The sequence below is a fragment of the Neolamprologus multifasciatus genome, chromosome 4 (assembly GCF_963576455.1).
Source record: "Neolamprologus multifasciatus chromosome 4, fNeoMul1.2, whole genome shotgun sequence".
Taxonomy (NCBI): Eukaryota; Metazoa; Chordata; class Actinopteri; order Cichliformes; family Cichlidae; genus Neolamprologus; species Neolamprologus multifasciatus.
Genome location: NC_140442.1, coordinates 16,692,989 through 16,720,915, shown reverse-complemented (window position 1 = coordinate 16,720,915; position 27,927 = coordinate 16,692,989). Strand labels below are relative to the sequence as shown.

Below are 27,927 nucleotides of genomic sequence, written 5' to 3'. Positions count from 1 at the left end.
CTGGGAAACCAAAAGTGAGCTTCAATTTTGACTTGTTAAAAGTCCATAAACAAAGTCAACAGAATGTAAAACTGTCTGGATAAACAGAGAGGAGGTTAGCAGACACAACATCATAGGATAAAGGAAAGCAGGACTTAAACACACAAAAGGTCATCAGAAGAAGTGGACACAGGAGTGTAACGAGGTCCAGGTGACAACAAGAATTTTTGAGAGCACAAACCTCCACCAATTCTGCTCACTCTCTTTCTCTCAAGATATATTTTGGAGTCAACTTGAAAGAAAAGCAGATGTGAAATCTGAAAACCACATTATAATTTGGATCCAAATTATAATGTGATATTTAAAATCCCCATATACCAGTTTCATTTCCTAAATGTTACCAAAACAAAGAAAGATAGCAGATTTTAAGCACCATTTTAAATATGAAAGACATTTTATGAAAGCTTGACCTTATATGACCTCGAAGAAGAGGCCAAAGGTCCAAAGGTCTAATCTGAAATATAATATCCCTATATGCCCTTATGTTGGCAATAAAAACAATCTCAGTAAGTTTCAAATATTTGAAGTCTACGTCGGGTCTAGCTCCGTGCCAGTTCAAGTGTTCACAGACCATAATCCGCTTGTGTTTCTTTTCCGAATGCAAAACTCCAACCAGCGACTCATGCGCTGGTCCCTCCTTTTACAAGACTTCAACCTGCAAATTAGCCATAAAAAGGGCCTCGATAATGTCCTCGCCGATGCCCTATCTAGAGCAGTGTAAACATGTAGGAATTAAACATGCAGTGGTTGTTTAATTCTTATGGTGGGGGGTGTTACGTGCCTGTGTTGGTGGGTTATCTGTTTCCTAACGTGTGTATGCTAATTCACCTGTGCAGGGGCTCGGCTGTGATTGGTGGACCTAAGGAACGGCCTGATGTAACTGGTTCCTGCTGTGGACACGGACTATAAAAGGGCGACCGAACAGCTGCGGTGTGGGGGGTGTGGCAGACTTCCCGTGCACTTGCCGCAGGTCCAGACGGAGCAGCCGTGGCAATAGCTATTTGGTTAAATGGTCGGGCATGTGTGTAAAGTGCGGAGCAAGTAGGGGTGAGCTGACGATTATTTTGGGAAGCCTTCTTTTCTCCTGTGTTTTTAGACCAGGGAGGTCAGACTGTGTTATTCCTTTCTTTTCTTTTCCGTGAACAGGTCAGAGGAGAACCGAAGCCTAGGTTGTGTTTTGTTTGTTGTGTTGGCCTTAGCTCACCCCGAAATCATACACTCCCACTACCGTGAGTGCCATTGCTGTCAATAAATCATTGTTAAAAGTCCGATGCTGTGGCTGTGTCTGTTTGGGCGTGGGAAGTCACGGGACACCCCGCTCTTGTTACGGTCATCTCGAGCCAGGTCGTAACAAGCTCTATACAAAATCGTTATCAGTTTGACCTTTAGGTCCTTTCTATATGTACACAAAACATACCACACTTGTAAGAATCAAAGTTTCTAAGCTGTAAAACTTTTCGTCAATTTTTGACCAATAAATCGTTAGGTTGACCTTGAAGACCTTGGTGGATGTAGGCCAAATTTTAATGGATTGTTAACATAATCCCGCTCTACACCCCTACAAAGTTTTATGAGAATTCATTCAAAACTCCTCGAGCTATTGAATTTACAGATAAAAATGACGACACCGCCTTGGTGGAGGTAATAATCTAAAACAATGAGACAGCAGGGAAGTAAACAAAACACAAGACACTGTATGACTTATCAAATAAAACAAGAAGTGAAAACCATAAGTAAATGAGGAAATACAGCCAGAAGAACGGACACAGGGAAAAAGACACAGGAGACAGGATAAGATGGAAAACACTAAAAAAAATAAATCAAGATAACACAAACAGTAACTGTAACAGTAAACACTCAAGCCTGAAAATATTAAAGAACAATATGAAAAATGTAAGCAAGAAAACCAATAATGAAACAGAAAAAATTTCATTAAAAACAGAACTTGAAAGTCCAAACATTCAGCACAACGTGTTAAAGACCCAGGACTGTGACACTCTCAGGTCCTGTGTGAGGATATTTTTTAAGGACATGATTTTCAGCCACCGCGTATCTGCTGTTGATAGATTTTAGGCCTGCCACTTCTTTTTTTGGCCTCCATTTGTCTGGTTTCCATAGATTTTGTTAACAAGCCACTGCACACATTAGTGAGATATTTTCTAATAGCTCTTTTGAACGGAATACTTTTGTTTGTGAAAAATACTGTTTTATGTCTGTCAAACTGTGTTATCTTTGGTATTTTTAAAGATTCAACTAAAACAATCAGAACAAAGGATATGTTTTTGTGACAGGCTGCTAGTAACAAAAATACAATTTAAATTATTTCTTTTCTAAGCTGTCAGTTATGTGTAGACAGAAGACTGGTTTATCACGAGTTTAGTGCTTTTTTTATGCTTGAATGATTCGTAGGTCAGTGTTAAATGGATTAATAAACTAAAAGATTTCATTCTTCTTAAAATGGTGAGGTACAAGGACAGGACAGAAAATGAGTGAAAAAGTACCTGATGTGTACAGACAAACTTTGAAAGACTCCCAGAAAGCTTAGAGAAGTATTCCTGTAGTCCATTTTTCTTTTTAAAAATTACAAGAATGTTTGGCTCCTTGGAAGAAAAATATAAAGAAATGAGGGGTTGATAAAGACTTTTGGACAATACTTTGTGTCAACTCAAGCAGGCGCTATCTGTATCCAATGAGAAAGCTGGATGTGGACATTAAAATAAATTCAAGCAGGAAATCTGAAAAAAAAAAAAAGCTTTAGATTTACAATACTAACTGAAACATCTGTTTTCAGCAGCTTCTTAAGCATGACTGAAGGTGAAATGGCACATTTGAACTCAGTGTGCAACAAAAAGCTGCACTGATGTATTTGTGTACATGTGAGAGGCATGAATTTATAACTGCTTTGACCTCATGAAAACTATTTTGTTCACATATTTTAGCTCTGGTGTGAAAAGGTCATCAACTCAGCAACTTCTCTGAGCGTAGGCCGAGCGTTTCACATGACGTTTTTTTTTAGAGAATTGTCGACATTTTTTGTGAAGAATACTGCAGCTTAACATATGCTCTGTGTTGTTAACCTACTCAGAAATGCTTACAAATATATAAATGTTCTTGGGATGCAATGAATCCTCAAACATTCCCCTTTCATTGCTATCATAAGACAGTTCATTAAAATGTCAGGTTAAAGGAAGACAGACTCCAGCCTGCAATAATTCATCCAGCAAATGTCAGTGGTAAGTGACATACATGCCATCTAAAAATGAAAAAAGACAGAAAATTTCCATGTTGACCACAAATTGTCCAACTAATTTTTACATTAACCACACATTTATCTACTTCCCATCAGCGGGTGGTTACATAAATCTCAGTTAATGACGGGGAGGCTGTGAAGAGACCGAGGGAGTAAGATGGGAGCACAAGAAGGACGATGGAAATGTCCTAGAACACCACCCTGTTGTCCTTGTGCAGATTTTTAATAGAGTCATAAATACATGAAGACGTCAAGTGATTCGACTTGGTGGCAGTGGACTGCTTCAGGGCTGTCATACATCCATGTAACACAGATGCAACGGAAAGGCCAGGTAGATGGAGGCAGCTACATCACAGCAGGCATGGTTGATGGCTACTATAGCAGTGTGTGTTGCATGTAGGGAAGTGCAAATATGCTCAAAAATTAATCCACAGACTAGGGTGTCGCTTCCATAAACCTGCAAATATTTGACAAAAACTTTTTGAGTATGTTTTCTTGTTTAGTAGTCTGTACAAAAACAATAGGTTGCCAGTAAATAAATGTCAATGTTTTCCCTGAAAAGGCGAAGGTTAGATGATACCCTGTAAATGAGGATTTGCTGAAACACACACACACACACACACACACACACACACGCTCCATACCATAAATTACTTTTGAGAAAGAGAGAGAGAGTTTACAGTTTAGGAATCTATATAGCTTAGTTAGAAATTCAAATAAAGCTACAGGTATCAGATTGGGTTCTAACTTTTGCAGTGCTTGTGCACATTCTTTTATCAGACTTGCACCTTTATTCAGTGCAAAGCACATTTGAGCAAGTGATGTCCCAAGTTATCTTTCTTTACGGTCACTTTAAGAATAAAGGGATTTTTCTTTTGGCGCTCTTGTCTTGAATTACTGTTAGACCTCGCATTGGTAATTGCTAATAATCAGTTTTAAAACATTTGTTGAGTTTATGCCAAGCTGCAGCAGAAGGCTGTGGCCAGATGTCATTGTACAGCACTGAACAGGATGTGACTGCTTAGGTTGACAGATGGGCTCTGTCCCTCTATCTTTACTTCTCTTTGATCTTTGCTGTCTGTGACTGTCAGTCTGCTCCCTTCCAGCTGTTGCAGGCAGGGTGAATGCCAGACGATGCAAGACAGTTGCCGAGATGCCAGCTGCCAGACTGTCCTCACATGGGAAATTCTAGAGGGACTAAGGTGAAGGTCTGTACTTCACCTTAGTGAAGTACAGACTTCACTAAGGTGAAGTACATGTATTCATTAATGTATATGAATTAAGAATTCCAACTAACGTTCTTGCTGTGAGAATGTTATTCTTAATATTACAGTTGTTTTAATGGCAATGTTAATGTAATATTACTTTTAATATGATTATTGTTAAAGTTCTGTCACCTGACAGGAAGAAGGTTCATGATTCAAGTCACCTGGTCAGCTTTAGTCTTTCTGTGGAGTTTATGTAAGTGTAACCATGATCTGGAACATCATACCAACAGCTTCAGTTAATGAGTAATTAAATCAGATATGCGGGTTTCTGCATATTACTAATGAATTGGTTAATTTTTCACATGCTGCAGCCTGCAGTTGCTTCTTGTGACTCCATGTAGGTAAAGGCTGAGTAATAAGAAAATAACGTCATACCTAGGCCCCTTACACCTTCAACACATGCCCTTTCCCTTCTCATATGTCTGATGCTGTCACGGGTTGCCGGGGCAAGCCGTGTGTGAATTGTTAAAGGACCCAAGATGCAGACTGCTTCGGAAGTGAGCGAGCTTTATTAACATAACAAACAGGAACATGGTGGACAAAACAAAAACCTAAGAGTAACCTAAACTGGGAAAAGCTAAGCAAAAACAAATCTGAATCCTTGAAACATGAAACAGAGATGCGGGAGGAACACCGCGGGGAGAATGCACAGGAAGACGGAGGAAGATACACAGACAAACCAGCAACACACACAAGAAAACACAGGGCTTAAATACACACAGGGCAATCAGGAAATGGGAAACAGGAGGGAGGCACGGCTGGGAGTAATTGGATATAACAAGACAAGGGGAGTGAAACTAGAAACACTGACGAGAGACACAGACCTACAAAATAAAACAGGAACTTACACATGCAAGGACACAGACTTAGGCTAGGTTCACACTGCAGGTCTTGATGCTCAATTCCGATTTTTTGATCAAATCCGATTTTTTTGTCTGCTTGTTCACACTACAAATAAAATACGACAGCAAACGTGGTCTAGCGTGAACGCTCAAAGCGGCCCGCATGCGCAAAAGAAGATGCCACACACAACGCGCTCTGTTTAGACCCAGAGCAAACAATATTGTTTGACTGATGGCCCGTAATATAAAGACTTCGGACTTTACGTTTCCCAATTTTGCTTTAAGTTATTTTGTTATTTACATAATAATGTAGATAACCTAATAATGATCCTTATTGCTGTTTTAGAGGAGCGGTGCTTCAATGGATAGTTGCAGATTTCTGTCAGAATCTGCAGATTATACAGTACAAATAAAATGTTCACGTTTCTCCAACGCTGTCTTCCCAACAGTTTCACTGACATCTACACTGGATGGGCAGGAAGCGTTCGCGATGTCTTCTCGGGCGCTGATAATTGGCGTGTGTCTTGTGTCAGTGACGTAAAAGACGGATTTAATGCGACATGACCATTCAAACAGCAGTCGCTTTCTAAAACATCGGATATGTATCGGATTCAGTACCACAAGATATGCTCAAAAATTAATCCACAGACTAGGGTGTCGTTTCCATAAACCTGCAAATATTTGACAAAAACTTTTTTTGAGTATGTTTTCTTGTTTAGTAGTCTGTACAAAAAAAAATAAGTTGCCAGTAAATAAATGTTAATGTTTTCCCTGAAAAGGCGAAGGTTAGATGATACCCTGTAAATGAGGATTTGCTGAAACACACACACACACACACACACACACACACACACGCTCCATACCATGAATTACTTTTGAGAAAGAGAGAGAGAGTTTACAGTTTAGGAATCTATATAGTTTAGTTAGAAATTCAAATAAAGCTACAGGTATCAGATTGGGTTCTAACTTTTGCAGTGCTTGTGCACGTTCTTTTATCAGACTTGCACCTTTATTCAGTGCAAAGCACATTTGAGCAAGTGATGTCCCAAGTTATCTTTCTTTACGGTCACTTTAAGAATAAAGGGATTTTTCTTTTGGCGCTCTTGTCTTGAATTACTGTTACTGTCTTTCTGCATTGCACAAAGACACAGTATAATGACACCGCAGAAAGACACGGAATATCTCTACATGTATGGTTCTACCATGAAGCATGGAGGAGTAAGTGGGATGGTGTGGGAGGCCTTTGCTGATCACACTGTCACACTGAACCAGCATGGCTACAACAGCATCCTGCAGTGACATGCCATCCCATCTGGTTTGCGTTTACTTGGACCACCATTTATTTTTCAACAGGACAATGACCCCCAAACACACCTCCAAACTGGGTAAGGGCTGTTTGACCAAGAAGGAAAGTGATGGAGTGCTGCTCTAGATGGCCTGGCTTCCACAGTCACCTGACCAAAACCCAATCAAGATTCTTTGGGATGAGATGCACCGCAGAGTGAAGGCAAAAGAGCCAACAAATGCTCAGCCGGTGACTACCTCATGACATTCATTGAGAGAATGCCAAGAGTGTGCAAAGCAGTTATCAAAGCAAAGAGTGGCTATTTTGAGGATTCTAAAGTATAAAACATGTTTCAAGCTATTGTGTATAGGACTATGTATAGGACTTCCCTTCATTTGGCGGACAGCAGTTAAAAGACGGACTGTAACCAATGAATTTGCAATCACCAGAGTACCAATTAAACAAAAAATTAGCAAAGTCCTAAGTCCTAAAATCAAGAGAAATATGAGTTTTACCAAATTAAATCTCTAAAAATCAATCAAAACAATCTCAAGGCAGTAAAAACAATATCAAAACCAGAACTGCACAGAACACAATTAGTAGTCAAACAATATAGTGTGCCCATGGCTGGCAGCCTTAACACAAATACTATAGAAACCATTCCAGGAATTTGCTAAAGATATATCTTTATTAGCCTCATTAGGGTCTTTTTAAAACGGTCTGCTGGGTCTGGCTCCCCCTCCATGTCTAGCCCTGGTTCCAAAGAGCAACCCCACAGTTTCCCAGTCCCACATTTCCTTGATGTTCATTTAGCTCCTAACCCCTTTGCTCTGCTGTGCCTGTGACCCCCTGTGTTGGCCTCCTGTCTCCATTCTTTAAAGTGCCGCACAAGGGAGATGTAATTCATTGCATTGATTAGAGGAGATGTAGGTTGGAAGTAAGTTATTACATTTCAAAATAAAAGCATGCAAGGTATAAAGCAACCAAAAATCCATACCAAACACATTACAGAATTAGTATGAAGTACACATTTGAATGATAAAGGCCTGTACTAGAACACAGCTGTCATTTTCAGCTAAATGCTAACATCAGAACATCAGTTTTATTACAAAGAAGGAGGATGACTATAATCAACCACGATTGCCGCTCAGTCATTTTGCCCCATTATCTGTCTGTCCTTTGAATTTGAATTTGCTTTTTTTCTTAAGAAAAACTACCTTATGGCGCAGTAAAGTGGGTAGGAAACCACTAAATAGATCAGACTGACAGAACAGTATGATTTTTGACCGCCCTTTGCCCTTTTTTTAAATCTAATTTGACTCCACTAAACTTGCTGACAAACACTTTAAAAATGGTTTAGTGGTTTCAGACAGCAAAGGCTCCCATCTTTCAGTCACACATAGACTATTAAGATTTGAGTGCAGTGCAGTGGAGGCATCGCAAATTATAAACAACAGCAGATGCATCAGATCTGTTTAATTTTGAAACAATTTATCATTGTCCACAAAACACAGAGTAACTTACAGCAACATAAAGTCACGGGGAAAACAAAAATTATAGTTGAGGATCAACAAGGATGGGATGTATATGCCAAGATACTGTGTTGATTAAAAGAGGATGAAAATAGAAAAGTAGACAAACAAGCTGGATATGAGAGCCTGGTATTTCCAACACGCGGGGTTCCTGCCAGTTCTGGTGGAAATGAAGGTCTGGCCTCCCCCATCTTTTCTTTTGGTGTCTGATCCTGGCTCAGACACTCAGTCTGTGCTGCAATTTGTTTCCAACAAGTAGAAAAATTTAACACATGCACTCACAAATCTCTGTACAAGCTTGAAATCTGGCTGTGTCTTTCATTCTGCTTGCTTGCTTGTTTGTTTTCTTATCATCTCTCTTTTTTTGTTTTGGATGCAATTTTCTGTCTTTTTTGTCTCTGTTCATTATCTCCGCTTCCTTATTTCCTTTTCTCTTCAACTCTTTTCTCTCTTCAAGTCCTTGTGTGCCTCAGAGACTGTACTCCCTGCCTTGCTTCATTTCAGGCTTCAGGCTGTTTTAATGCACCAATTAGTCTGTTGTCTTGACTCATACAAAGTGAAAAGAGAAGAGGGGGTGAGGGAGCAGATTCTTCGGGACAAAAATTCCTCACAAGGTTTTACTGAGAGACTGAATGGTAACAAGCGAATACAATGCAGCTAATGGGCTATTGGTGTGGGATTTATGAAGATTCAGTGCCCTTAATTTGTGTGACTGAATACTGACATTGACATATGCACACATACACAAACAGGACCTTTGACCTCAGTCTTGGCTAGGTGGAATTGATTTGATTGGCCTTTGGCTCCCAGCAGCCTCCCACCTGCCCGGGGTCAACGGATCATTGACTTCTGGCACAACATGGAGGCTCAGAGAATTTGGGCTCTTACAGAAATCTCTTGTGGGCTGCTATCTAAGAGAATCCTCGCAGAGTTAAGTGCGTTCAAAGCCGTGACCTGCCCCTCTGACATCCCAGCAGAAACCTTATGCTGTCATGAATATGGTCATGAATATTCAGTGGTTGCTTTCTTTTCTTTCTGATGGAGTCAAGAGGAAAGTGCTCAACCGGCTGTTCTTTACCGCAGACTTAAAGAGTCTGCATATGGTATCTTTCCATATGCTTTAAAATGTCAGTCCTTCGCGTAGGAAGCTTTTTACAAAGTGCACTGTTTAACTTCTGCTCTTTTTTTTGTTTTTGTAAAATCAGTGGAGATCATGAACGATTTTATTCTTCATTGCTGAGCTGGAAGACTTGTTCAGAAGTTCAGAAAGTTAGATTCATGAAGCCCAGAAACATTTTGGTTGTTTTAATCATACAAATATCACACAAAAACCCCCAAAACAAAAAAAAACCTTTTGCAATTTTGGAAATCACATCAAAATATACCTGTAATAACCCTGTGAGGTCTAAGCCACATCCATAATGACAAGTAACTCCACCCAGAGCTCATATGATGGAGATATTATAAACCCCCTGAATAGCTGTTATCTGTTGTTTTCTGTCTCATAAATATTGCCAGTGGGCACTGCCGACTGCATACCAACAGAGAAATATAGTGCTGTGAAGTTACATTTGGACTAAATGGTTTGAGTAGAAGTTGGTTAAATTTACATTAAGTTTGCTTCACTTGTGTGATTTTTTGGGGGGGTTATTTTAGTAACTAATTCTTTACTCAAATTGAATTTATCTTCAGGCATTTTGGTGATAATCTTAAGACTGCAGAGAAAGGCTGACTCTCTTCATGACTCATATGGCAAGACTCTATCTGGAGCACTCATGGATTTAATTTGTACCCATGAGAAAATTGTGAAATGTCACAAAATCTCATGTCAGCTAATCAAAATTTTGTGTGTGTGTGTGTGTGTGTGTGTGTGTGTGTGTGTGTGTGTGTGTGTGTGTGTGTGTGTGTGTGTGTGTGTGTGTGTGTGTGTGTGTGTGTGCCACAAAGGCACAACTCTGCCCATGAGTGATTCTTGTGTAATTCTACCTTAAATGTTGGTTTGGAATTTTCACTGAAATCATCTGTTGTATCATTAAAGTTTGCTTTTCTTTTCTCTCATAGTCATCCGGTATTCTTTTCAGCTTGCAGTGCTTTGCAAGCTCTAACTTCATTAGCTTACCATTCATTAGCTACATGTTGAAGGAGGTCATTGCATTAAACTCACTTTTCTTTTCCAGATATCGCCTATTGAACATAAAAGTGTATATAAATCATAGATTTATTTAACTTCTCCAACTGCTTTACAACTTTATCATGTTTCTGCATTAAACCTAACCTTAACTGAAGCAATTAGCATGAAACTGGTAACAGAAAAGAAGATATTGCTGATGCATTCGTCACATTTTCATCAAAATGTTATGACATATATAATTTATATAAAAATGATTTCCAAATGATGTCTTGATGCTTTTCATGTTCCTTTTTCAGCATTAGATGTTTCACAGCCATTATGCAATCATTAAAATAACAGTTCCAGTTTTTATGAGAGCAGTAATGATTCATATCTTGGTCAGTCACACTTTGGAATTCTATTTTTTATAATAGTGAAAAGAAAATGCTCATAAATCACATTTCCTTTCTTATTCATAGCATTTGAAAAAACATATTTGTGTCGAATGGTGAGTTCATACCTGTTTCATAAATTATATTAGTCCTCCTCACCTTCATCTTCACACTGAGTTTCCTATGAAAACATACAATTGTGCATTATAATCATACACTCAATTTGGGTGATAGTCTTGCAGCTCTGGACCTCAATAACGACAGGTAAATTCATAGTTTTAGGAAAAAGTTGGTTCTGTACATGGATGACATTTATAAACCTGAATAGTAAACATATATAAGTAGATAAGGACAAAGAAAGAATAAAAAAACAGTAGCATCAATTTAATTTCTCACTGACAGAAATAAGATCTCATATGCATCCACTGTGTCCTATGAAATGACCGGTTTGAACTTCATAGATCAAACCGGTCAGTTTAGATTTTCTACCACTCTCATGTACATTTAAAATTGCAAGTGAGATGAGACTATTTAATTTTAAAGAGAAATAAAATAGAAGAAGCCACTTGTTCAGAACGGGACAATGTGTGGTTTTCTCTATATTGCAATAATTTTCTCTTATCGCAGAGAACTCTGACACCAGACAAGCTTGTCGTCTATCAATCCCAAATTCCTGCCGGCCAGGTCAGACATTAGCCAACTGAGGTGCCAAAAAAATGTGATGAAAGGGGGAAAATAAACTCAACTAAAGTGCTCAGAGACCTGTCAGACTCCCAGTGTGTGTTGATATATTGGCCTAACCTTCACGGGCAGATTTCACACTCTCTGTCTCACTGCTGTTCCATAATTATGGTGCTTGGACCAGTCGTTGGACTGAATGTGTTCTGAGAAGTAATACAGTTAATCCCAGATTAATTTACATGCATCTGTTGTTTTCAGTTGCCAGCCTTGCCCTGATTAACAAATTCTCACATCCAATCAATGGGACCTTAAATCGCCTGGTAAGAACCAGAACTTCTCCAGTAGCCTCTAGCCTGGCTGCTTTTTGTTTCCTACCATCTGCCAGTCCAAAAATGGTAAAATTAACAATCCATTGTGTAACATTGTACCACAACAGACTGAAAGCAATATGTTACCTATCAAAGAGTTTGTGAGAGTTTACATTTTAGGCACGGCTTACATTATTCAAGCACAAAGGTATGCATATACTAAGCACAGTGAAACAGCGGTACATCACATTTCATTGCCTAACTGTAGGCTATTTGATATGGCTATTTATACTAAGATCAGTTTAAGTATCAGTTTTAAATCTTCCTCTTCTGTCACACCACCCTCATGCATGTCTTCCTTCACTACCTCTGTGAATCTTCATGTGGTCTTTCTCTTTACCGCCTTTGTCAATATATCCATTATTCCTCCTTTGCACATATCCAATCCACCTCAGCCTTGCCTGTCCAAATTTGTCTCCAAACCGCTCAATCTGAGCTGTCCCTCTATTCATTACTAACATTGTCCATTCTGGTAACTCACAGTGAAAATGATAACATCTTCAGCTATATCACCCCCAGCTCTTCCTCCTGTCTTTTTCTTTGTACCACTGTCTCCTAACCATACTGTACATCAAAGCAGGCCATATTGTAAACGTTCCTTTTCACTCTTTCTGCTATCTTTCTCACTCCTGACACTTGTCTCCAGCCATTGCACCCTGCCGGCACTCTCTTCTTCACCTCTCTTGTGCACTGTCCATTATGGGCATATTGATCCAAATATCAATAGTATTGATACCAATGCTGGTAATGGTATCGGATTGATACTAGCTTGATAGGATTGATACATTCTTTCTATTCTCTAAGTAGTCCACTTAATTGTGCTAAACAAATGTCCATTTCTGGAAATGAAAAAATACATCAAACGTGCACCAGGAAAAATGTCAGTGTTGACTGTCATGTTTATTTCTAAAGTACATTAAGCCAAAAAGTTTCTTTTATTGTGTTAACTCATTGTTGCGCAAAGTAAAAATCTGTTATTTTATAGTCATTAATGTGTTCAGAATATGCAAATTGATAATGATTCATAAATCATGACACATTGATCTCCACTACATAAATTGACTTTGTGAGTTCAAATGATCAGCATCAGTATTTCTATCAGCAGTAATGGCCCTTTATTTATTCAGTATTGGATGGATTATAACATTTGCAGTATCACTCACCACTACTGTCCAGTGCTTTGGATAGCTGATCCCAGATATTTAAACTTGTTCACCTTAACTGCCTCTACTTGTCTCCCTCTCATTTACACACATGTATTATATCTTGTTTCTTCTGACTTTCATTCCTCGTCTCTCCAGAGCATACCTCCATATGTCCAGGCTCTCTTCTACCTACTCCTTACTTTCACTACAATTCACAGTGCTGTTAATTAACAATTAACGTCCCCAAAGACTCCTGCCTGACTTCATCTGTCAACCTTTCCATCACAATTGCTAATAAATAAATAAATACTCTGACCCCCACAACCATTTAATTTGGGATCATTTTCAGTCTCATTCATTCCTGTTAAACAACTGTTAAGAAAATATAGAATTATTTAAAATCGTCTGTTATTGGATCAGAAAAATAAATATTGAAATGCCGTAGGCCTTAAATTTCCTTACAATATTGCACTGAACTATATGTAATAACATTAGCAAACACCTCTGACTGTTATCTCAAAAGAGTCCACAGGATAAATATGTGAATTTCTGCCTTTAATGATGAAAATGAAGTGGTCATGTTTCCCTCAGGTTTACACTGCAGTGCAGCTTTTAGAGAAACATAGAGATTTATAATCTCATTCATCTTGGCCAACAGCTATTTCTTTCATCTGCTTGAAAACAGGAAGCAGAAGTTCAAAAGACAGCGAATGTGAATCAATAACACATACACAATTTTTCACATTAACACATGCTAACAAACACACATACACTAACACCACTAAGTAGCATGTTAAGTGATTTGTATTTTGAGTCATTATTCCAGGAAGTATTTTACTCCTGGGGAGGACAAAGCGTGGAAAATTTATTGCTCTGCTTTTAATTAACAAAAGCTGATAAGGTGTTCTAGGTTAGCTGATGGTGTGTTTGTTTTGTCTGTGTATGTTCAGTGTTTCATGACACCGGTTTTTATGCGGGCTGTTCAATAAAAGGCTTGATATTCAGCTAGACACTGAAATGTCACAAAATAAACAACAGGCATTTATCCTGCAGAATCTAACCTCACATCTATTCCACTGAAAAGATTTAAATACCAATATTTTTCAATATATTTATACCCATCAGGGATGAATGCATCCGCATTTCTGACAGTTATTTTGAAGTTTAATTATTAAGATGATGCTGTGGATATACAGTCTGTGAGCGGCAGTGGCACTGATTTATCTGCATCATAAGAAAAAGATGCTGCCATGACACAAGACCTCTTAAATTTAAATCTCTCCTACAAAAACACACCTCAAAACCTTTAAATCCAGTGTGTCATGTGGTCATTGGTTTTTTTTAATTCCAACACATCTAGTTTCTGGTCCAGTATAAAAGCCCAAGCAGCTGTTATACTGAATGTTTAGGCCAAGTTCTCTTTTTAATAGAGTGCAGGTCAACATTACCTATATTAACAATGACATTATATGTGGTCATATTTCATTGGCTTATTGACATGTCTGACTTTTAAGTTCTGTGCTGAGAATTTTGTTGAGAAATTGAGAAAACCTGCAAAACCATGTGCTCAAACCCCAGATGCCAGCAGTTCATTACAAGCTAAACCAAAGTAAATGTCTATATGAAGCACTTAAAACACAAGTGGTCTGGTTGGTTGTTAACTGCTGAATTTATTAATGTAGTAATGATCATTAAAACACAAAGAAACCTCACTGTGCCTGTGCTCACTGACCGGCACCATGAAGCCCGACTGGCTTTTGCTATAGAATACCAGAAATGGCAGGTCCACCACTGATGCCCTGTACTTTTTACAGACGAGAGCAGTCTCGTGCTGAGCGATGTGACAGATATGAAAACACCTGGAGAAGCTGTGGAGAATGATATGCTGCCTGTAACATTTTGTGTTGACGCATGCTCTATGATCATGGGTAAGGAAATCCCAGAAAGCTGGTTTTGTTCATCTGGACATGGCCTCAAATCTCAGGATGTACCAAAATTCACTGATCACATTATCCCTGGTTTACAAACACATCAAGTTCCCCAGGGAGGATATGAAAAGTGACAAAAGTGACAGTGACATGAGGGACATATAAAAGACGATGTGTACCATGAGCCAACGCATACGGATCAGTATTTTTAAGGTTTGACTCTCATCATCCACTTGAGCACAAACTGGGTGTCATCAGGAACTACAACACAGAGCGAACACCCTCTCCACAGACACAGCGGCCAGGGAAGCAGAAGAACATATCAAGAAGGCCCTGAGTAAATGTGGTTATCCCACCTGGACATTTGTCAAAGCTGGGAAGGCACCTAAAGAAAACTCCAGGCGATCCAGAAGAAAAGACTGCAGCCTTAGCAAAAAAACTTAGTGATCCCTTATGTGTCAGCTGACATTTTCTCTAAACACCGCGTCTCTGTGGCTTTCAAACCCCAAAACAAACTGCACTGAAAATTGATCTACCCCAAGAATCTGGTCCTCTGTTAAAAATCAAGTAATATAGTATGCTGTTAAGTGCCAGAAGGATTGTCATGATATATACATGTACTTATGGCTACTGATCAATGTTCATGACAGTTTTCATATTCATATTAATGATCATAAAACTGACCTCGCGGCCTATTGTTAGTTAGTGGTGCGACTTTTGGTCATTAAGCAAATGTGCTGTTTTTAAGGTTGGGGAAACCGGCAGTCAGCTGAGACTGAAGGAGTCACTTCGATGACTGACTAAATGCGTCCACAGAAAAACGGAAGCAACTTTCTGGGGTTGCCTATAACTGGTTTGGTGGTGGGTCATTGATGGTCTTGGCAGATATATCCATGGAAGGACCTCTTGAGGCAACAGCACCTTGACTGCCATTAGTTATCAGGATGAAATGTCACACACTATGCTGGTGGAGTGGGTCCTGATTTTCTCGTGGTGCATGACAATGGTTGTCGTCATGTGCTGAGAATATGAAGACACCGATATTATTACTGGTTCTGCGCTGACCTGAGCTAAATCCAATAGAAGACCACTGTACAGGACCTCAGTGATGCTCCGGTCTGGATATGGAAGAATTTCAGGACACCATCTGCGGTCTCATTAGGAGCATGCTCCCATGTTGTCAGGCATGCACGCATGCGCTCTACAATCTCCAGTACCATTTTGACCTGCTGCTATGAAATTTCAGCAAAATGGATTAGGTTGCTGCATCATTTTTTCACTTTGATTTTTGAGATGTCGTTGAATTCTCCCTCTGCAGGTTGATAACATTCATTTCCATCAAGCGATGTTGCAGCATTTCATTCCTAACACATTATCCAGTCAATATCAGATATGCAGCGTGATGTTTTTCCCCCCATTGAGATCTGATGTGTTTTCAAAGTGTTCTTTTCATTTTTCTTTGGCAGTATGTATCAAGTCCACACTCATATAACAGATCTTAGAATGTATAAAATGAAGGCAACACACCACACCTCCCTTTCTTTGTGTGATTGTAAGGAAACGGAGCACCTCAACTTTCAACAAGGGGTGCAATGTTACACTTTAGAAATGTAATCATTAAGTAAACATGCATCTAACGCTACACATCCAGTCTTCAGCTAGTGCTGGTGATGCATTTTTCTATTCCTTGCTAATGAACACGGAATGAGTCATGCACACCCCCTCGGTGTACATCTGTTTGAGTGTGTGTGTTCTCATAAAGCAGCTTCTGAGGAAATAATTTTAGACATTAGGAGTGAATATATGTGCATGTGTGGTTTTGATGTAATTTCAGATGGCTCTTCTCAGCTGCAAGATCCAAACTTGTTATGTCCTCGTTAATGCAACCACATACTGCGACAGAAACACAGGAGATCAGGGAGTCGGTGATTCCAGAATCTGATTATCCCCCGTATTCCTCTGAGAAAATACATGTTTACCTTATTATTATAAAGCTGTGCAAAGAAGAGAAAAAAAATACAAAAATGAGCTTCTAGTGAAGCCAAAATTGTTTTGCACCAACCTTCCTTTATGGTTGCACAAATTTTAGTTTTGTGTTCAGTCTCTGTTTTTTAATCTTATTTAAAAACAGGATTGCAATCTGCACAGCTCGTGTGCCTAATAAAGGGCCTGTGTTCTGTGGGATGATCACAGTCAATTCAATTTGGGATCAAAAGGTATCCACAGCGAGTATGAAATGCTAATGGCACTAGGAGAGGAAAACAGCTTGTGATATTGGACAACACTCACACTTTAACATTTTTTGAAAACACACACAAACACTGAAGTGAAAGGTTGCATCTAAAACCTTTTTGCACTTCTCATTGAGGAAAGAAACACATCAGGATACAAAATGTAATAAACGTCTTCTGGTTACAGTATAGGAAATGTAATATTTAGTTCAGCTGAATCAGTTTTCATGTATTTTGGGTGTGACTGTTACAGACACGCAGTGCTTCAGGGGAAAACTCTTTTAGCACATAGAGTCTCCGCCTACTCAGAAAAATCTAATTTATACATTCTCTCTGATAAAAGACAAGTAAAGGAGATCTATCGTGTTTCACTTGCGATGAATGGACAACTGCATAAAAAAAATCTATTTTACATTTTAGTTATGTGAGTAGACTGGACCTTGATTTATATGCTTAAAACATCCTGGCTGGGCCTTTACATAGCTTTTATGTGTTTGACTTTGAAACTCAAGAACAGCTGTAGGCATGTGGACCCAGCTGCCTCCTCTGGTTACTGTTAATGAGTTATGTACTGTTAATGGTAAATAAACTAACTGTGAACAGTAACTGCTTGACCTCACATTTTCCACTTTTATGAGAAGTCAGCTCTCAGCAGGTGCACAGATAGCAATGTTTCTTCCAGTTTCCCTGAAATAGGTGTTAAATTTATAGCATGCTTTATGTTTTGTTGGTTTTCAGGATTACATTTACTGTGCCAGATATGAATGTGTGATTTCTCTTTGTATACGTTTCTTACAAAACAGAACAATGCATATTTTAAGAAATCTGACAGTGGCATATCAATTTTATGATAAGAGCTAAATGTCTAGAATAAATTAAATTCAAAGGGCACACCGCCCACTTCTTTCTGCCAATGCAGCTCCGGAAGAACTTGCTCATCACAGAACTTTTTACATTTAAAATGCAAGGGCTGGTAAACAATAGGCATGACAAAGTAGACGAGCTCTCTGTGTGCAGAGTATCACTGAGAAAATATAGTGCAAGTGATAATCAAGAATATATTGCTATTATAGTCCCATAGAGCTGCTGTTGATGTCTCACACTCTTGATGTTCAGAGAAATTTTAATGGATAATCAAGGAACACAAGCAATGGAAGTATGAGGTAACTTCTTTATTAAATGGAGTTTTGATTAAAATGTAGTTTTATCATTTAACCACACACTGATACAATGCTTTACTCTAAACATTTTAAGCAATTTCTTTTAAATCTCACATCCACAGCCAGTTTGGTATTACTAGTTGACTTGACATGGGCACAGAGAGAACATGCAACCTCAAACAGGAAAACCCCAGTCAGGGTTCAAACCAACAACCTCACTGTGAGGTGACGGTGTTAATCACTATAGCCTCAATGTGACTCACAGATAATTTGACAAAAAACTAGAAGTAATACAGAAACATCCACACCAAGACTGGAGAAGGTTCTGGGGCAAAAACGAGTCAATGAAAAATAAATCAACAGCTTTTTAACTATTTATCGTGCCATGAAAACTCTGATGTTTTGAGTACATGTGGTCTTCAAAAGAAAATGAAAAAGCGTGACCTCCTGATTTATACTGACCCGAACCCTCAAAGCCAAGTACAGGAGGAGGAATAGTGAATATAAGGCACAGTGGATGTTGAACATCGAGCTGCCAGGAAAAAGGAAAAAAGAAGTTTCATGGATGTAAGAAGGAGGGCATGCAGATGGTTGGTGTGGCAGAGGAGGATGCTAGTGAAAGGGTGAAATAGAGGCAGATGACCCCTGCTGTGGTGACCCCTAAAGGAAGTAGCTGAAAGCAGGAGTTGAATCCTCAAAGCACAAGCTGAGGAGGATGATAAATGGCATTGATTTTTTAAAGTTTTATTTTAATTCTAAGAGATTTTGTGTGATGTGGTACTTAGTTCTGATAATAAAAGGGATTCTGATGTGCATGGCAGTCACAACAGTGCACTAAATTCATTATTAGACCCAACTGGCTTCTCTCAAAATGCAAATAAGTCAACTCACCATTCCAATAATGTTCTCAATCTCATTCTCCCATATGACATATCAACCTTTAATAGTAGTAGACCCCTATTCTATTACTATTTATTTAAATATTTATTTAAATAAATATTTTAATTGAAAATAGCTGACTAAACAGCATTACAGCAGAAATGACCCTTAAAGAAGATAACACATAAGCCGAAAAGGAAATCCAGCTAGTCCGGAAAGATCATTTACTACTTCTTTTTTTTTGAAATCCATAAATCTAAGACTATTTCCAATTTATTTTGACTGCTTTTCTCTTATTGATCTGCGTTTACCTCAATAATGACTTCATCCAGACCATGCATGTGTTTATTAGACCCCATCCATATAAGAAATCTTACCATTAAGTAATGCTTCAATATTAAATTGAAGCATTACTTAATGAGATTTAATGAGATTAAATCTCATTAAGTGTACACAAGCTTTTGTGGTGCTTGTAATTAAATACAATAAAACTCCATGACTGCATCCTTTCATATGCACGGTACTATCACAAAAAAAAAAATAGTTCCTGCATTTATTAGTTCTAGTTATTGACGTTATTGAAGCTGTTTTGATCCGAAACACAACAACAGGAGTATTAAATAAGACTAAAAATAGTTTTCCCACAGTAACTTGAATTTAAAATTAACACTCAGGCCCCATCATATCTTAAAAGCCTCATAGTGCCATGTTTTCCTAATAAACTTTCTCTCAGACTGCAGCTTACAGTACTCACTTCCTAAACTATCCATAAGAGGAATGGGAGGCATAGCCTTCAGCTACCAGGCTCCTCTCCTGTGAAACCTGCTCCCAGTTTAAAACTGAAATGAATAAGGTCATAAGTAAATACTTGCTCAGGATTTTTCTTTAAAAAAGCATTAGGCACCTCAAATGCTCAGGAGCCAATGTTGTCTGAGGATTTGTCTCAGGAGGCAGGTAAACATATGCATAGGACTGAAGGAGCCTGTGCGAATTCTGATGCTTACATCTGGACCAGGTTTGGATAGGTCCCAGATCTCTGACTGGGTGACAGCTTTGTCTCTGAGCCAAACTGGGCCAGCTGAGATGGGGGTTGTGATGGTGGTGGCCGGGAGTGGGGATTAGGGGAGTGTCAGGCGTTGACAAGGACAAACAGGACAGCCAAGCATCAGAGTGAGCCTATCTCTGCCTCTCTGCCTAATTCTCTCACCCGCTTTGTCTCTTTCTATCTCAAACAAGAACAAAGACACATAATTCAAGCTTTCAGAAATAAAATTGAATGTTTTTTATTTTAATGGATTGTTCTGATTGCGTCCTGTTTTTTCCTATTTTCAGATATTTCTGTCCATCAACCATTAAATTCCCAGTTCTAACTTTAGCTGCTGTAAGTGTTGTGATTTTCACTCTGATTAAAAGTGAATATCACATTGAAACTTTTTAATTCTTGCAAATTATTATCAGCGTGCTTGGAGCGGAAAACCAAATTTAATAAAAGAAAGCCAAACATTCCAACACGATAGTCCTGCCTTACAGACTGCAACACTGTGGTGAAATCAATGAAAAGAAACAATGTTGTCATCAGTTTTCAGCTTTCTTTCTTTTTGTCTATGTGCATTCGAGAACATGTGTGTGCAGTGTCAAATGTGTGTTTTCCATGAGTGTTTTAGTTATCTTTGTCGGAGTATAATCTGCTTTCTTTGTGAGAAACACAAAGGCAAGGGTTTCCCATAAACCCCAAAAAATATGATTAAAAGTGGTATAGAGGCACCATGTAGCAGCTGCAAACCTCCCAAAAAGCTGTAATTACTTTTGTCATCTTTCCATCTCACACCCTCTCCTAGAGTCTGATTACTTACCTAGGAGAAAATCTAATTGACACAGCAAATTGGAAAAAACACTCTGAGAACTTCAGCACCAAGCCATTTGATCCTAATTGGGAGAAATATAACTTTGCACTTTGCTAGGTCTTTGTGGGAAGGTTTAGAAGGGGATGTGATATCTGTCTTTTCACACTGCTGATTAAAATCAAATAGAGTCAGTAATTAAAGATTGGACCACCACTGGGAAGGCTAAAGACCGAGAAAGAAAAAGGATGAAGAGCTATTTCTGAAGGCTTTCTTTACTTTGTTAAGGTGCACACAAGACTCACGTTAGAGTTCTTTTTGTTGGCTCTGTTTGCCTGTGTGTTCATTTTGTTCTTATTTGTTTCCTCCTTATCCCGACTCTGGTACTGGTGCCAATGAGAGGTGGGAGCTTTTCTCTCAGGTGATAGATAAGCTCTGTCAATTTCACTTCAAGGTTTTGTAGGGGATGGAAGTTTTGGGTCAGTGGTGGTGTGTTTGCTTTTTAGCCCACAGTTTGTGTTTGTTGCTTAACTTTGGTTGAACTTGTTGAAGTACATTCATGTGGACTCACTGTACAAGGTGAAGCAGGCTATCACTATTTGCTATGTTGTATATATGCTAAAAGACTGTCAAGACCATTCTTATTATATTCGCTTCATCTAGCAAGAGATACTATAGAGCCGTTTTTTTTAAAGGGCAGTGTGCGTGATTTCATTTTATCCAACTATCTGAATACCTCTCCCTTTCTACATGAGTAGAAGACTTTACATCTCTTCAAAATAAAACCACAAAAGGCCTTATCCTGCTAATGCTAGCTAGCTTAGTTGGGAAGCTACATCTTGACATTTTCAAAATACAATGCACAGACATATAAATAAGCTAATGAGTACCAAGCAGGATAATAGTAAAATTTCACTCATCAGAATGGTACAGATCATTTTGCACTACATAGCAAGCCACTGATAATGGTCCTAGAAGCATCAAGAGCACAAGCCGAGTAAAGCGGTCCAGTTTATCTTTCCTTACTTCAATTTTTGGTGGACCCTTGTGAACTGTAGCCTTAGTTTCCTGTTCTCATCTGACAAGAGAAGCACCTGGTGTGGTCTTCTGCTGCTGGCCATTCTCCTCTGACCTCAAAGTATTTTTTTCCTAGAGAAATGCTGCTCACTCACTTTCTTTTTGGACCATTGTCTGTAAGCCCTAGAGATGGTTGTGTGGAAAAATCCAAAAAGACCAGCAGTTTCTGAAATACTCAGACCAACCCATGAGGAAATAACTGCCTTTGATTGTGGTATAATTGTTATCACCCTTCTCCCCGATTCTGATGCTCACTTTGAACTTCAGCAGGTTATCTTTATTACCTCTATGTGACTAAATGCATGGAGCTGCTGCCATGTGGTTGGCTGATTAGATATTTGTTTTAATGAACAGTTTAAGACACATACCTAAAGCATTTGGCCAGTGAAGGTATTATAGATACTTTTATACAGTTATATATATTAAAATAGTTTTCAAATATGTAATTTTTTAAAGGAATATTTACAGTAGTGAAAAGATACTTTTTCCCTACTTTAATTAATTAGCTAAAGTCATGAAATGGGGATTAGGTAAATGAAGGTAACAGAACTGGGGAAAATTAAGTTGAATGTAAAAATTCTTCAAAAGGACAGTCAGCGAGACAAATGTGCATTCCTTCCATTTATTTTTCAGTTGGAGTTAACTGAAGAGGCTCTCCAGTTAACTCAAACCTACAGCTGTTGAAAATGTTTCACACCAAAGTGAATACAAAGAGAATTTGGGAGGCACATCGAAAGGAAAGGCATTATTGATCATAAGTCTGCATGAATAGAAGCTGAATTTAGTACTAACCATTGTTAGAGAAAGAAATGCTTTTCTTATTATAAGTACTCTATTTATCATGTTTTAAAGGCTGTAACTCAATTGAACCTATAATAATGACACACACCATTATTTACATCATGTCTCTTTTCTTCTGATTGCAGCAGAGTTTTATGGGAGTTTAATTTCTCTAACAAAACATTCCTGATAGCTTGGCAAAATGCTAGTTTTATCAGTATAATAATATGTGTATAAGTTCAAAGTTGCATTTTAACTTAAAAGAATTAAAAACATTTTTTTTAATAGTGTACATATAAAAAGACCCTTTTGCAATTTACAGTTTTAAAATGAAGACATGCAACTGTGGACCATGTCTGAATCTATTTTAAAACTAGCATACACGCTCAAACAGAGTTAAAGACTGATGCTACAGACCAAGGTCTGCAGGGTTTCAACATGAGACAGTTCTTCAGAATCAACACACATGAGTGAGAGTTATTTGTCAGTTAAATTGTCTGGTGACAAGAAACTGCTAGAGATTCCCTTTCTTTCTGAGAAAAGTTGTAGGCATGTCAGACTTGTACAGCTCTGGCCAAAGGCTAATGAATGCTAAGGAGAATTCCTATTAGAAACTGTACAGCTCAGATCTTAGAAAGACACTGACTTTGAATGGCGCAACTCACTTGGTTGTTCTTCACATTTCCTTAGTAGAAAACAAAATTCCAATCAGCAAATGGGCATGAAAAGTAAATCAATGCTTGCTACAATCAATACTACAATATTGATGTTTTCGTGCCCACTGGCTGCATCACATCCACCTGGAGTGTTTGACCTTTGGTTGCTCTCTCTGTCTGCTTGACTGCACAGTGAAGCATCGGGGAATTAGCCTAGTTAGTGCACAGGTCCTTTGCCACACCTCTTCCCAAAGTGTAAGATTTGTGGCAAGCAGGCTCCTTAGGGTGCCTTCCCCAGCACTGTGACCCCATTGACAGCAAGAGGGGAGGGAGAGTGTAGATGAAACACTGAAGAATACAAAAATGGATTTGTGTGAGGCAAAGAGGGATGGAGGACAGAGAGATAGGGTGCTTGAATGTGAGAAAAAGAAAGATAACAGAAAGAGCGCAAGAAATGACAAAGCTGGGCAAGAGGGACACAACGTGAAAATGAGACAGAGATGGAGTAAGCTGAGTGCAGAGTACAAAAAGAAAAAAAACATAAAGTGACAGAGAGAGAAAGGTGTGACAACTGGAGAGTAAATCTAGAGAGACAAAGGGCCAAAAAAGAACGAACAGAGGAGCAAAGCTGAGTGCAGCTGTGACTGTTGCTCCATGGAACACCCCTACAGGCCATCACAGACCAGTCCTCCAAATGTCAACCCGGTCAGGACCACCCTGGGAAGCCAGCAAGACCCCCCCTGGGAACTCCAGGAAAGTAGATAACAACTGACATGGGAGAGCTGAGCGGCCACTTGCACACACAGAAGCACAGTGCTGCCTGTTCTTGTACTTTGTGATCCAGAAGCAAACATGTCCAGGCTAGTTGTGTTGTCAGGTCTGAATTTTATTCCATTATCTACATGGGTCAAAGCCTGTGTTCACTGTCTCTGTTGCAGTAAAGCGGGCTTGAGTTTTCTTCAAAACCTAATTCTCTGAGTCTTGCAGGAGACTTGGTTTCTGCCGTACTTAGAGGAAGATCGAAGATGATAGTAAAATGGCCTCATTCTTTCACTCTCTTAATAATGCAGAGCTGAAGAAGAAATGAAAACTGTCCTGTTGAGGAAGCTGTCAGGGAGCAGAGAGAAAGAGAAGGCGATAGTCTAGAGATGGAAATCCACAGGCAGAGATAGAGAAGCAGAAAACAAAAGAGATAGACAGAGTGGGAACAAAACATCTTCTCTCAGCTCTGAGACAAAGGAAGAAATTAGAGCCAAGGGAAGATGAGAAAAAAAGAGGAGAGCGGGAAAGAGCAGTCTGATTAATTGAGACAGAGTCAACTGACCGCAAGTCATTAAGCTGCCACTGGGCTGAGCGCCAGTCACTATTCATTCTCCTCACTACTAGTCTCTGTTCCTCCGCTCTGAGCCCTGGATCATCCCTGCATCACCTCCCTGCTTTTTTCACACACTCTGTAACACATGGGCATAATTCCTTACAGACAGGAAACTATTCTCAAAAAGAGCTTTTGTCTTCATTAGGCATCCACTAGGAAGGATCATTTAAGATGGCTGTTCTTGTGTATGGGATGATAAATTATTATTGTTTCACTGCGCCAAGACCAAAAATAATGCTTTTTGCTTTTATTAAGAGATACAGACAATGGATGACATAAAGCTCTTGTTAGTTGTGATATATGTATAAGGCAGGTAGTCTTTGGAATCCCATTCCATGCCTCTATTGTGTCTCTGACTCTGAGTTTTGCAATTTTGAAAACATTATTTATACATGAAAAAGGCAATAAAGGTGGTTGCTAAAGAGGTTCACTATTGGGAAAAAAAAGCAGCAATACCACATTAGGAAAGCACCTAAATACTTAAAATAAAAGAATGTGTTATTGTTTATCAATGCAGATTTTAAAGGTCATATCCTGTAAAATCATACTTTTGTAGATGGGCTGTCCAGTGAGGACGACTCACCTCTAAAATCCAGGTGTTCATGAGCTCAAAAAAATACTTGAATTAAAAAAAAAGTAAATTAAAATATATGAATAAAATATTTAGACACACACACACACACACACACACACCTACACACACACACACACACACACACACTCAGCTTAATTAAAAAGGCTTGGGAACTGTGAGAACTGTGTCTAGAACTGGTTAATCGACAATATCTACAAGGGGATTAAAAATATCAATCAACAACAACTCATACACACTAATCTAAAAATGCTGGTGCAACCTGCACCAGCTAAACTTGCCTGTTTACCCAAACCTGACAATGTAGTCAGGTGATGGTACTCTCTCCAAGATCTGAATTTCCCCTGGGAAGGCTTTCAATGTTTCATTGTTAACATGTTAAAGGAGTTATTCTTCACACTATACTCTAACACCTCTACATTATGCAACAGAAAATGTATCTGCTGAGATGATGAATCAGAGAAAAATTTACTTTTTTACTTGCAGTTGCTATCTCTGTTTTAACTCATCTGTACATGTGTGTAATATGCTGAAACTGCATAGGATGGAACACTGTTTGAGATGTAAGGTCAAGACTTTCTTTCACTTTTTAGAGTTCACTGAGCATTTCAGTTGCCCTGAAATAATATAATCTTTGTTATTCTATTCATATCAAAGGCTGCCTTTTAATTGTACCCATTTACAAATCACTTTCAGGCTCAAAGTAAAATTGGTGAGGCTTGCTCAGGCTCACTCAATTTAGTCCATTTAGATAGCTTTCAGTCAAAGACAAAACAGTGCTGGTGAGAGCATGGTGAGGAGATATTAGTTTAGCATTAGTTTGATTAAAGCTCACTGCACTCTGTGCCAGGTAATTTGTCTTCAGCTACTTTTACTTCAAATCAAATGCTTACAAAACCTTAGCATTTTATTTAACGTTTTTTGATTTAATCAAGAACTGACAGTATTGCTACAAGGCTACAAGGATCAAACTGTTAAGAAGAGGGTAAGGGATTTTTCACAGCCTTCTTTTTCCTGGGTGAATGCAAGCTGACAGCTAGGCATGGTCTCACATAATTATGCTTTATCACACAAGGTAAGCAGGAAAATTAAGAAACTCCAAGAAAATAAAAGAAAAAAAGTTTCAGATAATTAAAATCTACTACAGAAAAGACCGTACAACAGATTAACTGGACAATAGTGAAGAGGCTTTAGAACCTGTTTCAGAATCTTACAGTTTTAAGATTCCTTCAGCATTAAGTAATTGTGTTAAGTACTCCAATGACAATTTTCAGGGTTTCTACTGCTATGGAGCAAACAATGACAGTTGATAGTTAATTTGGCAAACTTCGTTTTCCAAATTGTAAACATATACGGTTTAGAATAGCAGCTGAGTTGCTAACATGGTGTAAATCCATTTAATGCAGTAACCTAATCCTGTGTCCATTACAGAGGCTGTGGCATCACTACTTTATAAGTGAACAGTCACATTAGGACCCCTCTTTGTTTGGGCTCCACCCTCCAAACTGTCAAAACTGTTGATTTGAATGAGCAGGATTCAGCACCGAGAGCAGAGTTAACCATGAGAGCATGAATCTGCTGCAGCACTCGCAAAGCAGATACTCTCGTATGTGTGACAGGTTCTTTGTGGAAAGCGCTGCTGAGTTCTTCATGTGTGGGTTGCTGAATTTACGCACAAAGGATTTAATTGCATGAGAGGCAAGGAATACCTGCGCTTGTGAAATGAAATAATTTTCTCCTGGTTTTTTTTTTTTCTCACATGTGACTTTTGACCTAAATATAGTTCCATGGGAGGGTTCTCTGCTTTTACATTCAGAAATTTTATTTTTGCTGCTTCTTAAAAATATATTTCTGCAACTGTAAAGCATACACCTTTAGACTAACACATGCCAGTGTCAAACTTTATACAATCCAGTTCCACTCTCTGCTTTGTGTGATTTGTTCCTTTATCATTTGCGTCACTTACTGTGACAGGACTGGTTGTCAAAGGAAATGACAGCACTAACGTCATCATTTTGCTTCAGTATGTCTTGTCTTACATGACTTTTAACAAACAGTCTACAACAGTAGTATATATAGACAGCTTTAATGATTGCCCCTCAAGGTGGAAGCATGTAGTGACAGGCTGAAATTTGCCAAGTCTTATGAATGCTATGAAGGAAAGTACCAAGAAGATGGTTACATGATTTAGACTTTGACAGGAGAATAGTTTTTGACATTTACAAGGTAAGTTGAACTCAGTTTTATTTATATAGTGCCAAATGATGATAAAAGTTGTCTCAAGGAACTTTATTTTGTAAGGTAAAGACCCTACGATTATATAGAGACAACCCCAACAATCAGACGATGCCATATGAGCAAAGACTTGGCGACAATGGTAGGGAAAAACTCCAGCACAACCAGGCTCAGAGAGAGGTGTGCCCCTGTGGGTGAAACTGTAAACCAGTGAAGATACTGCATATGCTGCAACCAAAACACTGTGTACTTGGGCCAACC

The 27,927-nt window shown here is 38.7% G+C and overlaps 1 long non-coding RNA gene across 1 annotated transcript in view; it reads right to left on the bottom strand.

Annotated features, from left to right (window-relative positions):
* Positions 1-1,272: 1,272 nt before the first annotated feature.
* The window catches only part of LOC146520165 (uncharacterized), a 54,487-nt gene continuing 27,832 nt past the window's right edge, over positions 1,273-27,927 (bottom strand). Inside the window, exon 2 of the long non-coding RNA XR_014873741.1 lies at positions 1,273-1,394. This is a non-coding gene — a long non-coding RNA (uncharacterized LOC146520165). The remainder of the gene's footprint in view (positions 1,395-27,927) is intronic.